Below are 13,288 nucleotides of genomic sequence, written 5' to 3' on the forward strand. Positions count from 1 at the left end.
ACAGCCACACTTCTTCCAAAACCAAGCACCAAAAAAACCCACTTCTCTGGAGGGTTTTGTCAGAAAGCTTTCATATCCTTCGCAGACAGACAGATGGACTCACTGTTGGCCTTCGGTCTGGTGAACGTCACATCAGAATACAGGACTTCAGATTCAGGCATTTTCCTGCTGTGCAACTCTCAGAGAGTCTGAAATGAACTGAATTTAGTTTCACAAGTTACAGTCATAAAAAAACAAAAAGCAACTTCCTGTGAACATTTGGTCACTTCACTAAATGTTCCACTTCCGTTTTTTTGGGGTGAAGCCACAGTTAGGATCAGATTAGCATCGAAAGAGTCGATGTTTTTCTTTTAGTTTGAGGGTTTCAGATCAATTTCGTCAGAAAATGGGTTAGGGTTATGGGCAGTGTGTTTGTGTGGCTGTCGATGCTGACAGAAGATTTTCAGAGAATATTTCCCCATCAGTGTGAATCTGCACCGTCACAGTGAAACACAAGAAAAAGATTTAAAAGAATATTTTACTAGCAGAAAGCAAAAGTGAGATAATTTAGTCTAATAAACTACAAAATTTAAAAAAAAAATTCATTACAAGAAAAGATCCTACTGACTGTGTGGATAGGTCTCAATCAGTGTTGCACATCTGCCCACTGCAATTTTGCTCCATTCTTCTTTGCAAAACTGCTCAAGCTCTGTCAGGTTGCGTGGGTATTGGGCATGAACAGCCCTTTTCAAGTCCAGCCACAAATTCTCTATAGGATTGAGGTCTGGGCTTTGACTCGGCCACTCCAGAACATTTACCTGGTTCTTTTTTAACCATTCCTCTGTAGCTTTTGCAGTATGTTTTGGATCATTGTCGTGCTGGAAAATAAATCTTCTCCCAAGACGTAGTTCTCTTGCAGACTGAAAAAGATTGTCCCCCAGGATTTCAGTGTATTTTGCAGCATTCATTCTGCCCTCTATCTTTACAAGCCTTCCAGGTCCAGTTGCTGAGAAACATCCCTACAACATGATGCTGCCACCACCATGCTTCACAGTGGGGATGGTGTGTTTTTGGTGATGTGCAGTGTTTGGTTTCCGCCAAACATGACGTCTTGTCTGATGGCCAAAAAGCTCAATTTTGGTCTCATCAGACCAAAGAATCTTCTTCCACTTGACCATGGAGTCTTCCACGTGCTTTTTGGCAAACTCTAGTTGAGATCTAATATGACTTTTCTTCAACAGTGGCTTTCTCATTGCCACTGTAACTCCAGATCCATAGTGCTGTCAGTGTTCATTCATGAACAATTTGACGTTGTCAGCTGACATTAGCCGTTTCGGATTGGCTGTTGCTCCGCCGCGGCATTGCTAAATACTCCTGTGCGGAAATGCACAGAAGGTCGGCTGCTGCTGTGGCTGGTGGCATCGCGTGCAGCGTCTAGCAAAGACAAACGCAACTTACAAGCCTATCTGAACACTTCACATCCATCTAAAGCACCGGTAAGATGCCTTAACCCTTTGCAAAGGTAACCCCATTTATGATAGCGGCTAATCTGATTGTTTATTTTGACTGTTGTTCAAAACAGTGCTTGTTTGGTGACTCGCCCGGACTCCCGCTCTAAAACAGCGTGTTTTACGAACGCAGTCGCTCTAAGGTAATTTGCTTGTTTCAATTTCCATAACAAGTATGCATTCTTGAATCCTGATTTTGTTATGTTTAGTTCGGCAGGGCTAGTTTGGTGAAAGCACCCTGTGAATGTTATATTTTGATGGTTGTTTGCAACTAATGCAAAAGCGGCAGCCATATTGCTCTGAAGTGCTACGTAGCATAATGCATTGAATTTTGTATTGAAGTTTTGTATTGATGAAGTTTGAATGTTTACCGGTAAACTTAATTATAAATGAATGTTGCAACATAATAGATTTATGATTATGTATTGTTTTGACCTCCTCAGGTCAGGTTTTTTTTGTGTACCTCACAACCTGGATCCCAAAGACTCCAAATGAACAGAATCTTCTTTAATGAAGTGGCGAGCTGGTAGGATTGTTTTTTTTTCTTCCCGTTTGAACTGTCAATGGAATATGGACTGAAGGTCCCCCCCCCCCCCCCCCTTCCTAACTAAAAAAAAACTGAACTAAACTGATCAAAACTTGAACTGATCAAACTCAAGGTGAAACCTCAAGAGACTTTGAAACTTGAAAGAAAGTAAAAACCAAACTCTGGGTTAACCAGCAAAAGCTGTGATTTTGTTTGTTTTTGTCCTATTGTATTGCCATATTATTTGTCTACATTGTTTTGTTTATTTGTCCTATATATATTTTCAATAATACCATTTTGTTCAAAGTTATTCATTTGTGGGGTTTTCTTTCACACCATTTTGGCTCCATAAAGAACTGGATCTTCTGTCTTCTACACATATAGCTCAACTTCATATTGGTTACACCACTCTCCCATAAAGCTTTGACCGGTGAAGAACCCGGGCAGCAGTTGCTACATGCACAGTCTCTCCCATCTCAGCAGCTGAAGCTTGTAACTCCTTCAGAGTAGTTGTAGGGGTCTTGGTGGCTTTTCGCACTGGTCTCCTACTTGCACGGTCACCCAGTTTACGAGGGCGGCCTGATCTAGGCAGATTCACACGAGTGCCATATTCCTTCCATTTCCTGATAATTGATTTCACTGAACTCCGGGGGATGTTCAGTGCCTTGGAAATTTTTTTGTAACCATCCCCTGAATTGTACTTCTCAATAACCCTTTCCCTGAGTTGCTAAGAGTGTTCTTCTGTCTTCATGGTGTAATGGTAGCCAGTAATACTGATCAACCACTCTCTGGACCCTTCAGACACAGGTGTTTTACAACTCAATCACTGGAAACACACCCACACCACTCAGGTGATCTTCATTTCACTAACTGTGAGACTGTTGGCAACAATTTGATGGACTTCTATTGAATTAGACCATTAAATTAAAAAGGGGGTGAATAATTATGCAAACAATTATTTTCATTTATATAATTTTCTTTCATTAACATTAGTTTATAGAGATCTGTTTTCACTTTGACATTAAAGAGTTTTTTCCAATATTTTTTTTTGTTAAAAGAGCTCAATTTTATTGACCATGATTGATTTATGAAAAAAAATAAAAGGGTAAAACAGCAAAGGGGGTGAATACTTATGATAGGCACTGTAACTGTTCAGTCTGTTTCTTCAGGAACACAGTAGGGTTAGAAAACTAAAGACACCTACATATTTTTTTTTATAAGGAACTCTGGGTTAGCCTATATTTGGAAAACTGTAAACTCCAAAGCTGTTCTACTTGATCAGACTATCTATCAATATTTTTGTTTTTGTGCTACAACTTGTCATTCATGGTAAATCAGACATGAAAATCAATTTTTGACCAAATATTTCGTATTAACAGTATGCTACATGTGTGTGTACATTGTGTTATTGTGACATCAGGAGCTGATTTCTGCATTATCATTATTACTCTGCCAAGGAAGCGGAACCTCTGCAATCAGCCTTGGTTTGTCTGTCTGTCTGTCTGTCAGCAACATTACTCAAAAATGGACTAATGGATTTCGATTAAATTTTCAAGGAAGGTCAGAAATGACACAAGGACCAAGTGATTAGATTCTGGCAGTGATGCAGCTTATAGTCTGGATCCATGGATTTATTAAATATTTCTGTGTCATTGCGAGATAACGGCACTGTAACCATGACAACAAGTGAACACTACATCAGCTAACGATCACATGATTGTGATCCTACTACAAATCCACTGTTGTGAACCATGACTTTTTAAAAGATTTTACCCGTTGGAAATCATACAACGACTGAGCAGACTTGGTGGAGTACTGTGCTCTCTGAGTGCTTCTCTTTTTTTGTAAATTGTGCTCATGGTTGGAACATTTTATGGCCCCTTCAAATATTTGTAAGTTTTCACCACACCCATAATCAGAGATGATTTAATCTACTTGCCTAATATTTCAGATTCTGAATCAGTGGCCTGATGAGAAAGTTCAGGCGTTTAACTTTAATATCTATGAAGATATTCTTGTTCAAACAGCCTTAAATTTGAATTTGTGAGAAATCCTGCTGAAAATGGGTCAATGGGTCATTAAAAAATTAAAAATAAAAATTTCAGAAAACATTTGATATTTAATTGTAAAATTTCATAGATACTATGATAAATATTTGTAGTTTATGGTAAAAATGTTTCAAGCAAATTAGAGATGGTCGAGCAGAAGGCAAAAGATGAACTGAAATAGAATAAGCCTAAAAATACATTGAATGAAAGGAGCAGGGCCGGCCCTAGGACTTTGGTGGCCCTAAGCAAGATTTTTTTTGTGGCCCCAAAACATGCACAGGACAACTACCAAATCACGTGCACAGCTTGTTGTAGCAAGACTGCAAAGGCCCTGGAATTCCTGAGCTGATCAAAACTCAGATAAGCTCTCCCTCTCTCCAGCACTGACCAACACCCATCTCTATAGGAGGATTGAGACATTTGTATTTCTGTAGGTTTTCATTCACAGAAGGATGGAGCTCCTGTGAACATTTAAACCCCTGGAATAACTTTTTCTTTTTTAAAGACAATGACTTTCAATTATATGCTATGGATGTTTGTTTAATGAACTTTCATGCTAAAATCCCTTTTCAGCTTTCGGAGACCCTCAGCCGGAGATGTCTCTGCATTCCACAGATCAGATAACAAGTCGTAAAACTTTATGGCAGAAGGCTGGAACAGAGAGAGACACACTCTTTAACTGAAGAAACTAATTACTTCAAAGTTCATATTTCTGAGATTTATTTTGTTCTTTCCTGATTACCAAAGTTATAGTGAGATTATGTTGTACATCATATCCAAAAATGATATTTATATCTTTGACAGAAGCCTAGATATCGAAATGCCTGGTTAATTGACCCCTCCCACAGGATTTTGGACTGAATTCCCTTATTAATCTCTGAATTTCCTTTCCATTTAGGTTGAATGATGACCATTGTACTTTCTTATTACCAAATCTCTGACTTGTTGTTATATTTTCACTGTGATACATATTTTTAATGTCATAAACATATAGTTATGAATGAAATGATTCACATCATATGAACATATGTATTAATCTACACGTGTTTCACTTTCACACAACTGAATATGGTGGGATAGACAGATCGTGTTTTGCGCATTTAATATCATATTTTAATCCATTCTGGATTCCTCTTTCTTCTCTACTCTGTGAGAACAAAGAGATTCCAAATTCCACCAGAGACTCGCGCCTAAAAGTTCTCTCTCTCCGCCCAGGTCCTCCCCTTAGCTGGACCCACAGATAAAGTCAGCCGTAGCCCACATCTCGCTCGCTTGCTCTCTCTTACCTTCTCTTACTCTATTACCTAAGGAATCCATGACAGAGATTCCCATTATTTTCTTACCTAAAGTGCGTTTTTTTCTATCTTTGAAATTCCCTCACCATCTAAGTTTAACTATTTATCTCTTAATATTTTTGTAACTTAAGGAGACATTTAGCTCGTTATTCGTTTTAATCTGAAGAACCAATTCAGAACCAGCATTTATTTTTCTTAATTGGACAGTTTTTCATCAACACCCGTTTTTCTTGGCTAAAGCCTGAGAACCATCATTTTTAAGCCAAGCAACACTCAGCTGAGAACTCCGGAGACCTGCTGGACCAGGTCTTTGCATAAGAATAGATCAACCCGCGGCAGGACATCCAAGCGTGGCCACAACAACGACGACACACCGCTCCGAACCTGCAAGTCCGGACCGTGTGCTGCTTCTCTGAAGGTCCGCAAGTCCCAGCCCCATGACGGTTCACTTCAATAACTCCAGCTGAGTTTGCTCTGATTCCATTCTATGGGTGATGTACTAACCGCTTGGTCATTTAATTCATTTAATCAATTTATTCTTTTACAAATCATTAGAATTCTTAATCCAAATTACCGATTACCTCGTCAGGTTAGCTCTGGCTAATCCTCACCATATTTCCTTCTCTCTCACACATTCCACATATGCACACACACACACACATGTAGTCCTGCACGCACACACACACACACACCATATCTACATTGTATATAGTTCACTTGTCATTATTTTCATAAAATAGTTAATAAATACCTCATTTTAGATCAAACTACAGTCTTAAGTGTTTCTTTGTGTAGAATGTGGTCAATTTAACCGAGGATTCAAGACTTTTTGATATGAGATTGATCAAAATTTTTATGAATATTAATAATTTTATTAATGTTAATTAATAAATGTCCTAGCCATTAGAATGCTAGGTGGTGCCCCAATTATTAATAACGAGAGCTATAAATCATAACGTAGTACCCCTACATTGTAATTGGGTTAAAACACACATGCACATGATTAACAGCAAACATTTATTTTTTTCAAAATGTATCTTTAAAACGATAGAGACAATTACCAATAAGTGTTCAAAATAATAGAAAAAAAATTAGTTAACATATTTAAACCGTAAAAGTGAATCACACACTTATTGTGGTGTGGCCCCCTCTAGTGAATGTGGCTATAAACAACGGCATAGAGTGTTTATGCCAGCTGCCGGCCCTGGAAAGGAGGAACACCATCACCAGAGTAGAGCATGGTGGTGGCAGCATCATGCTATAGAACTGCTGCTCAGCACCACTGAGATTAATCAGAATGGAGGAAAGGATGCAGCCAAACACTCAGAGGTCCAGAGTACAGAGACCTGAGACTGGAGCCATGGTTCACCTTGTTTTTAGGTAAAAGTACATGAATGAATGCGTAGAAACTCACAGAGACGGTAAATAACAATGAGAGCAGCAGCCAGCAGAGCCGAGAGAAGCAGCAGAATCACTCTTTCTGATGTCAACTTTGATGCTGTGTTGGATCTGACAGGACGAGACTCAGCAGCTTCATCTGACCAACATTTAGAGGAGAAACACATGAACAGCTGTATGTTAAAGCAGATAGCACAACATCATGTCAACAGAACAGGAGAAACCCACATGAATCACACTTTATCTGTAGTTTTAGCAGCAATTCTGGATTTTAAATGTTGATATCCTGTACTGTCACACTGCTGATTTCACCTGATAATAACTGGTAGTGTCGTTGTGTGAAGATACAGGAGAATTTAGGTGTTATTGTCCACTTACAGCCAATAAACAGTTTGTCATTGTGGGAAGTGTGCAGCTGCATTAGACCAACAGGAAACATCACGCCTCCTGGTTCAGATACCGACGTGTTTAAACATCTTCTGTTCTCACGGTCAGTTACTCTTTTTTCTGCTTTGGTCTTATTTCAAACACATAGCTGAAGGATTTTCTTTCTTTCTTTCTTTCTTTCTTTCTTCACATAAAACATGTTTCTCTGTAAAACAACAACCTGAATCTACTTTCATAAATGAGGTTTAGGTCCGTTGATTTTCCATTTAGCCAGCAGTAAATATTATATATTGACATGACACAACACTGAATGAGGATTTTCTTTCTGTTGTCCGGCAGTAAATAAATGCTGAAGTTCAGTTGTGACTGAAGCTCCCTGTTCTTCAGCCTCCAGTTCATTTAAAGTTCCTACCTTCAGTGTCTCTCTGTGGTCGGATCATTGTGTCCAGACTTCACCCTTCAGTTGATCAAACTGTCTCTGCAACACAAAATCATATATACACACATGGACAAAATTGTTGGTACCCCTCAGTTAAAGAAGGAAAAACCCACAATTCTCACTGAAATCACTTGAAACTCACAAAAGTAACAATAAATAAAAATTTATTGAAAATTAAATAATCAAAAACAGCCATTACTTTTGAATTGTTGATTAACATAATTATTTAAAAAAACAAACTAATGAAACAGGCCTGGACAAAAATGATGGTACCTCTATAAAAGATTGAAAACTATTTGACCAGAGTGACATGATTAACTCAGGTGTGTCATTTAATTGACATCACAGGTGTTTCCAAACTCATAATCAGTCAGTCTGCCTATTTAAAGGGAGACAAGTAGTCACCCTGCTGTTTGGTGAAAAGGTGTGTACCACACTGAACATGGACAACAGAAAGCGAAGGAGAGAATTGTCCCAGGACATCCGAAAAAAAATGATAGACAAACATCTTAAAGGTAAAGGCTATAAGACCATCTCTAAACAGCTTGAAGTTCCTGTGACAACAGTGGCTCATATTATTCAGAAGTTCAAGACCCACGGGACAGTAGCCAACCTCCCTGGACGTGGCCGCAAGAGGAAAATTGATGACAAATTGAAGAGACGGATCGTTGGAATTGTATCCAAAGAGCCCAGAGCAACCTCCAAAGAAATTAAAGGTGAACTCCAAGGCCAAGGTACATCAGTGTCAGATCGCACCATTCGTCGTTGTTTGAGCCAAAGTGGACTTCATGGGAGACGACCAAGGAGGACACCACTGCTGAAAAAAACTCATAAAAAAGCCAGACTGGAATTTGCAAAAATGCATGTTGACAAGTCACAAAGCTTCTGGGAGAATGTCCTTTGGACAGATGAGACCAAACTGGAGCTTTTTGGTAAGGCACATCAACTCTATGTTCATAGACTCAAAAACCAAGCATACGAAGAAAAGAACACTGTCCCTACGGTGAAACATGGAGGAGGCTCAGTAATGTTTTGGGGCTGCTTTGCTGCATCTGGCACAGGGTGTCTTGAAAGTGTGCAAGGTACGATGAAATCTGAAGACTATCAAGGCATTCTGGAGAGAAATGTGCTGCCTCGTGTCAGAAAGCTTGGTCTCAGTCGCAGGTCATGGGTCTTCCAACAGGACAACGATCCAAAACACACAGCCAAAAACACCCAAGAATGGCTGAGAGAAAAGCGTTGGACTATTCTAAAGTGGCCTTCTATGAGCCCAGATCTGAATCCCATTGAACATATGTGGAAGGAGCTGAAACATGCCATTTGGAGAAGACACCCATCAAACCTGAGACAACTGGAGCTGTTTGCTCATGAGGAGTGGGCCAAAATACCTGTTGACAGCTGCAGAACGCTCATTGACAAATACAGAAATCGTTTAATTGCAGTGATTGCCTCAAAAGGTTGTGCAACAAAATATTAAGTTATGGGTACCATCATTTTTGTCCAGCCCTATTTCATTAGTTTGTTTTTTTAAATAATTATGTTAATCAACAATTCAAAAGTGATGGCTGATTTTGATTATTTAATTTTCAATAAATTTTTATTATTGTTACTTTTGTGAGTTTCAAGTGATTTCAGTGAGAATTGTGGGTTTTTCCTTCTTTAACTGAGGGGTACCAACAATTTTGTCCACGTGTGTACCTCATATGTTAATCTTCAAAAACACCTGTTTTGTAGGACGTTTAGCTATTTCCAGAGCATTTGGTCGACAGAAAAGCATCGAGGCTCACCGTAGATGTTTCCTCACTTGTCTCTTTGTTTGTCTCATGAAGAAATGCTGTTTGACACCTTTCTGTTAAAAAAAAAACAACTTCCTGTTGAGTGTAAAGGATGAGGAGGAGGCTTCATCTAGAGACTTTTCCTCCTTCTTTTCTTTATCTGAGACAAACGAGTCATTTCTTTTCTGTAACGGTGAGGTCACAGATGATGGTCAGTTTGTTGTCTGTTAAAATTCTGAAAGGAGAACCCTAACCCATTCTCACCAACTTCCCTGGTATGCCAGCTGGTGAGCTTGAAAAGCAGGCCAAAGACTTGTGTAAAAGTCTCACATCTGGAGATCAAGCAGACTTGAATGCTGAGGAATTGATTGTGGAAATGCAGTCTTTTCCACAATGACCAAAACAAAAGATGACTGCTTTGGATCTTCTAGTTTTTCTAGAGGAGAAAGACCTGAAAGAGGTGTACCCAAACATGTGGCTGGCATTGAGAATTGGTGTCACTACTCCTGTGACTGTGGCATCTACAGAGAGAAGCTTCTCCAAGCTTAAGCTGATGAAAAATTATTTGAGATCTACAATGTCACAAGAGCACCTTAATGGACTTGCAATTATGAGCATTAATCGGGACATATCCAGACAGATTTCATATGATAAAACTATAGATGCCTTTGCAGCTCGTAAGTCGAGACATGTGAAGTTTTAAACATGAACACTGGAGAAAATGGGAGTGCTATTTTATAGTTTTGGATCACTTTGCTTCATTTTGTATATCCTTTTTGATGACAAGAAGTAGGACTATTGCATAACTATGTTTGAATTGAGAAACCTCCTTGAACAGATTTTATTGTAACAGTTTTATTTAATTTATTTGTAAAGCATTGTTTTACATAGTTGTTGGATTTGCACAACTTTTTCCCCCTGCCAGGAGGACATTTGCACTTGACTTGGATGTGAATTATTTATTTTATTATATTTCAAATCGTCATTATGATGTGTGCACTGTGTTTTCTTTTTTGTTTTTTTTTGCATTTATCATAGCTGTTGGTTTTACACAACTTTTTCCCCTGCCAGGAGGACTTTTGCAGTAGACTTGTAAGTGTTAAATCGTGTGTGTGTGTGTGTGTGTGTGTGTGTGTGTGTGTGTGTGTGTGTGTGTGTGCGTGTGCGCCCATGTTTTTGCTATATTGTGGGGACCAAATGTCCCCACAACTAGGAAAACCGAAAACAATATCACTTGTGGGGACCTCATTTCGGTCCCCACAAGTTTAAACAGTGTTTTCTTGGCCATGTTGTTGTTACTGAAAAAAGTAAAAGTGCAAAAACCTTTCTTTAGGGTTAGGCATTGTTTTGGTTAGGGTTAGGGTTTGGTTAAGGTAAGGGTTAGGGGTTTGATATGAATGGGAGTCAATGGTATGTCCCCACAATGATAGCAAGACACACACGTGTGTGTATGTGTGTGTGTGTAATTGTACATATTGTTTAAAATAATAATATTGTAAGAAATAAAGAAAAAAGACAAGAAATTTTAAATGTGTTGAGATGTGTTAACCCATCTATTAAGAGAGGGACGGGGGGCGTCATTGAACATTTTCGCCGAGGGCACCTGATGGTCTAGGGCCGGCCCTGTCCATAAAACACAAACCTTCCTGGGCTGCACAGTGGTTAGCACTTTCACCTTGCAGCAAGAAGATCCCTGGTTCGAGTCCTGGCCTGAGCCTGGGATCTCCCTGCATGGAGTTTGCATGTTCTCCCTGTGCATGCGTGGGTTTTCTCCGGGTACTCCGGCTTCCTCCCACAGTCCAAAAATATGCTGAGGTTAATTGATAACTCTAAATTGCCCATAGGTGTGAATGTAATTGTGATTGTTTGTTTGTATATGTAGCCCTGCAACAGACTGGTGACCTGTCCAGGGTGTCCCCTGCCTTCACCCGAGTCAGCTGGGATAGACTCCAGCACCCCCTGGCAACCTTAGTGAGGATAAAGCGGTGTATAGAGAATGGATGGATGAACAAACCTTCCTGTTGAGTTTAAAGGATGAGGAAGAGATTTTATCTGCTGTCTGGCTCTGCTTTTTTCTTAACCTGAAACAAACTGATCATTTATATTCTGTAACAGTGAGGTCACAGATTATATGTTAGTCAGTTTTTATCCAGTTTGTTCAAAGCTTATTTCATTTCATAGGTAGTTTTCCTCATTGAATAATTTATCCATGTGTACAGTATAGTGCTAATTAAAAGTATTAAGCATGTGATTTGTACTTGACACCTTCATTTTTCAAGAAACTGCTCTTTCAAGCTCAATTCCACTTAAAAATGTGAGTTTATTGATGTCTTTTTTCATGTTCAGGCTGTTATCTCATTTTAAATTTGAGTTCAACATAATAATTTTGTCAAAGCAGAACAACTAATTATGGTTTAATGTACAGATTAGATGACTGTGATTGATAACAGATGTTTTTTACTGAATTAAGAGATTTTATTATTAGTTTTGTCTCAGTCTGACCACAGATGGAGGTTCAACAGTTCACTTTAAAATGCATTGTTCAGGATTTAGTGCCATCTAGTGGTGAGATGGTAGATTACAACCATCTGAAGACCTCTCAGCTCACCCATGGACGTATATAAAGAGTGGACGCCGCATCGACCGCTCCTGCCTATTGGGGCTGATGAGAAGTGGGGCCGCCATCTTGGTCCAGTCACCCGCTCCACTCAGCGCTGTTTGACAGCGCATTTAAAGGCATGAGAGGATATTTAATTTCCTACGACTTTGAACGTAGCATGCGCATGTGCACATACAACCTCTCCCTCACCCCCCCCCCCTCTAACCTCCCCCCTCTTAACATTTACGAAGAAACGCCCCCCTCCAGAAACTTGCGTAGCACTCGTGAAGTTGTCTTTTACGGCTGGGTCCCCCTGGATCTTTATCTGCCATTATGTCAAAAAAGATGAGCAAAACAAGTCGCCAGCTAACTACGAAGCTATACCAAAGCAACACATACAGAAAACACGTAAGTCCAAGGCGTACGTAATCTACGTAACTAGGCCTGAGCCGGAAGATTTTTGATTGACAGGAAAGGGAGCAAAGCAAACGCTTCGGTCCGAGCGCGTTGATTGGCTGATGTTTTTCAGGTCCTGCCATGTCCACAATTATTTTATATATTTTTTTATTCTTTTAGAGACCATACATACAAGTCCACTAAAGGTCAGTATATTCATTTGATGTGAATCAGACAAATTAAACAAAAAAAACATCCTCCATAATGCATTTAATCCATCTTAACTCTGAATATTAAACTGATTTTCACGCGTTTTTTATTTTTTATTTTTTTGCTGCAAACGTCATACATGTAGCTATGATAGAGGACAAATGGTTTGGCGTATTTTAATATAACTGACTAATGAACACATATTTCTGTATAAAACAATAGATAGAAGTTATATATCAGAGAAAATGAATATATATAAATCATAGATGAAGTATCAACATCATTCACATGTATATAGGCTATAATAGATAAAGGTTATATATCAGATAAAATCATACTACATATATAAATCATGTATGGAGTATCAATATAATCAATATATCAGAAAACTGACTAATGTGTTCATTAGTCAGTATTTTGTTTATATATGTATATATAGCGTAATCATATATTGTCTCTTCAAATTATTAAAATAATTGACTTTACTGCCATTATCTGCTTCTCTAACATATATTAGTGTGTGTGTGTTTACAGTGTTTGCAAAATACCTGTCTACAGTCGAGCTTAATATCAGAATATTCTATTACCTATTATTATAATTATTATTATCTATTATTCCCACTATGGATATTAAAATACGCCGAACCATTTGTCCTGTATCATAGCTACATGTATGATGTTTGCAGCAAAAATATAAAAATAAAAAACATGTGAAAATCAGTTTAATA

General features: G+C 38.7%; 1 protein-coding gene and 1 long non-coding RNA gene across 7 annotated transcripts in view; one reads left to right on the forward strand and one right to left on the reverse strand.

The window, feature by feature from the left end:
* LOC127536126 (hepatic lectin-like) overlaps positions 1 to 13,288 on the reverse strand; it is an 88,403-nt gene that overhangs the window by 28,688 nt on the left and 46,427 nt on the right. The gene's annotated exons all lie outside the window — the stretch shown is intronic.
* LOC127536129 (uncharacterized) lies at positions 718 to 6,403 on the forward strand. The gene is made up of 3 exons (XR_007945108.1): positions 718 to 1,475; positions 1,562 to 1,630; positions 1,931 to 6,403. It is a non-coding gene; the product is annotated as an uncharacterized LOC127536129 (long non-coding RNA).

The sequence above is a fragment of the Acanthochromis polyacanthus genome, chromosome 11 (genome assembly GCF_021347895.1).
Source record: "Acanthochromis polyacanthus isolate Apoly-LR-REF ecotype Palm Island chromosome 11, KAUST_Apoly_ChrSc, whole genome shotgun sequence".
NCBI lineage: Eukaryota > Metazoa > Chordata > Actinopteri > Pomacentridae > Acanthochromis > Acanthochromis polyacanthus.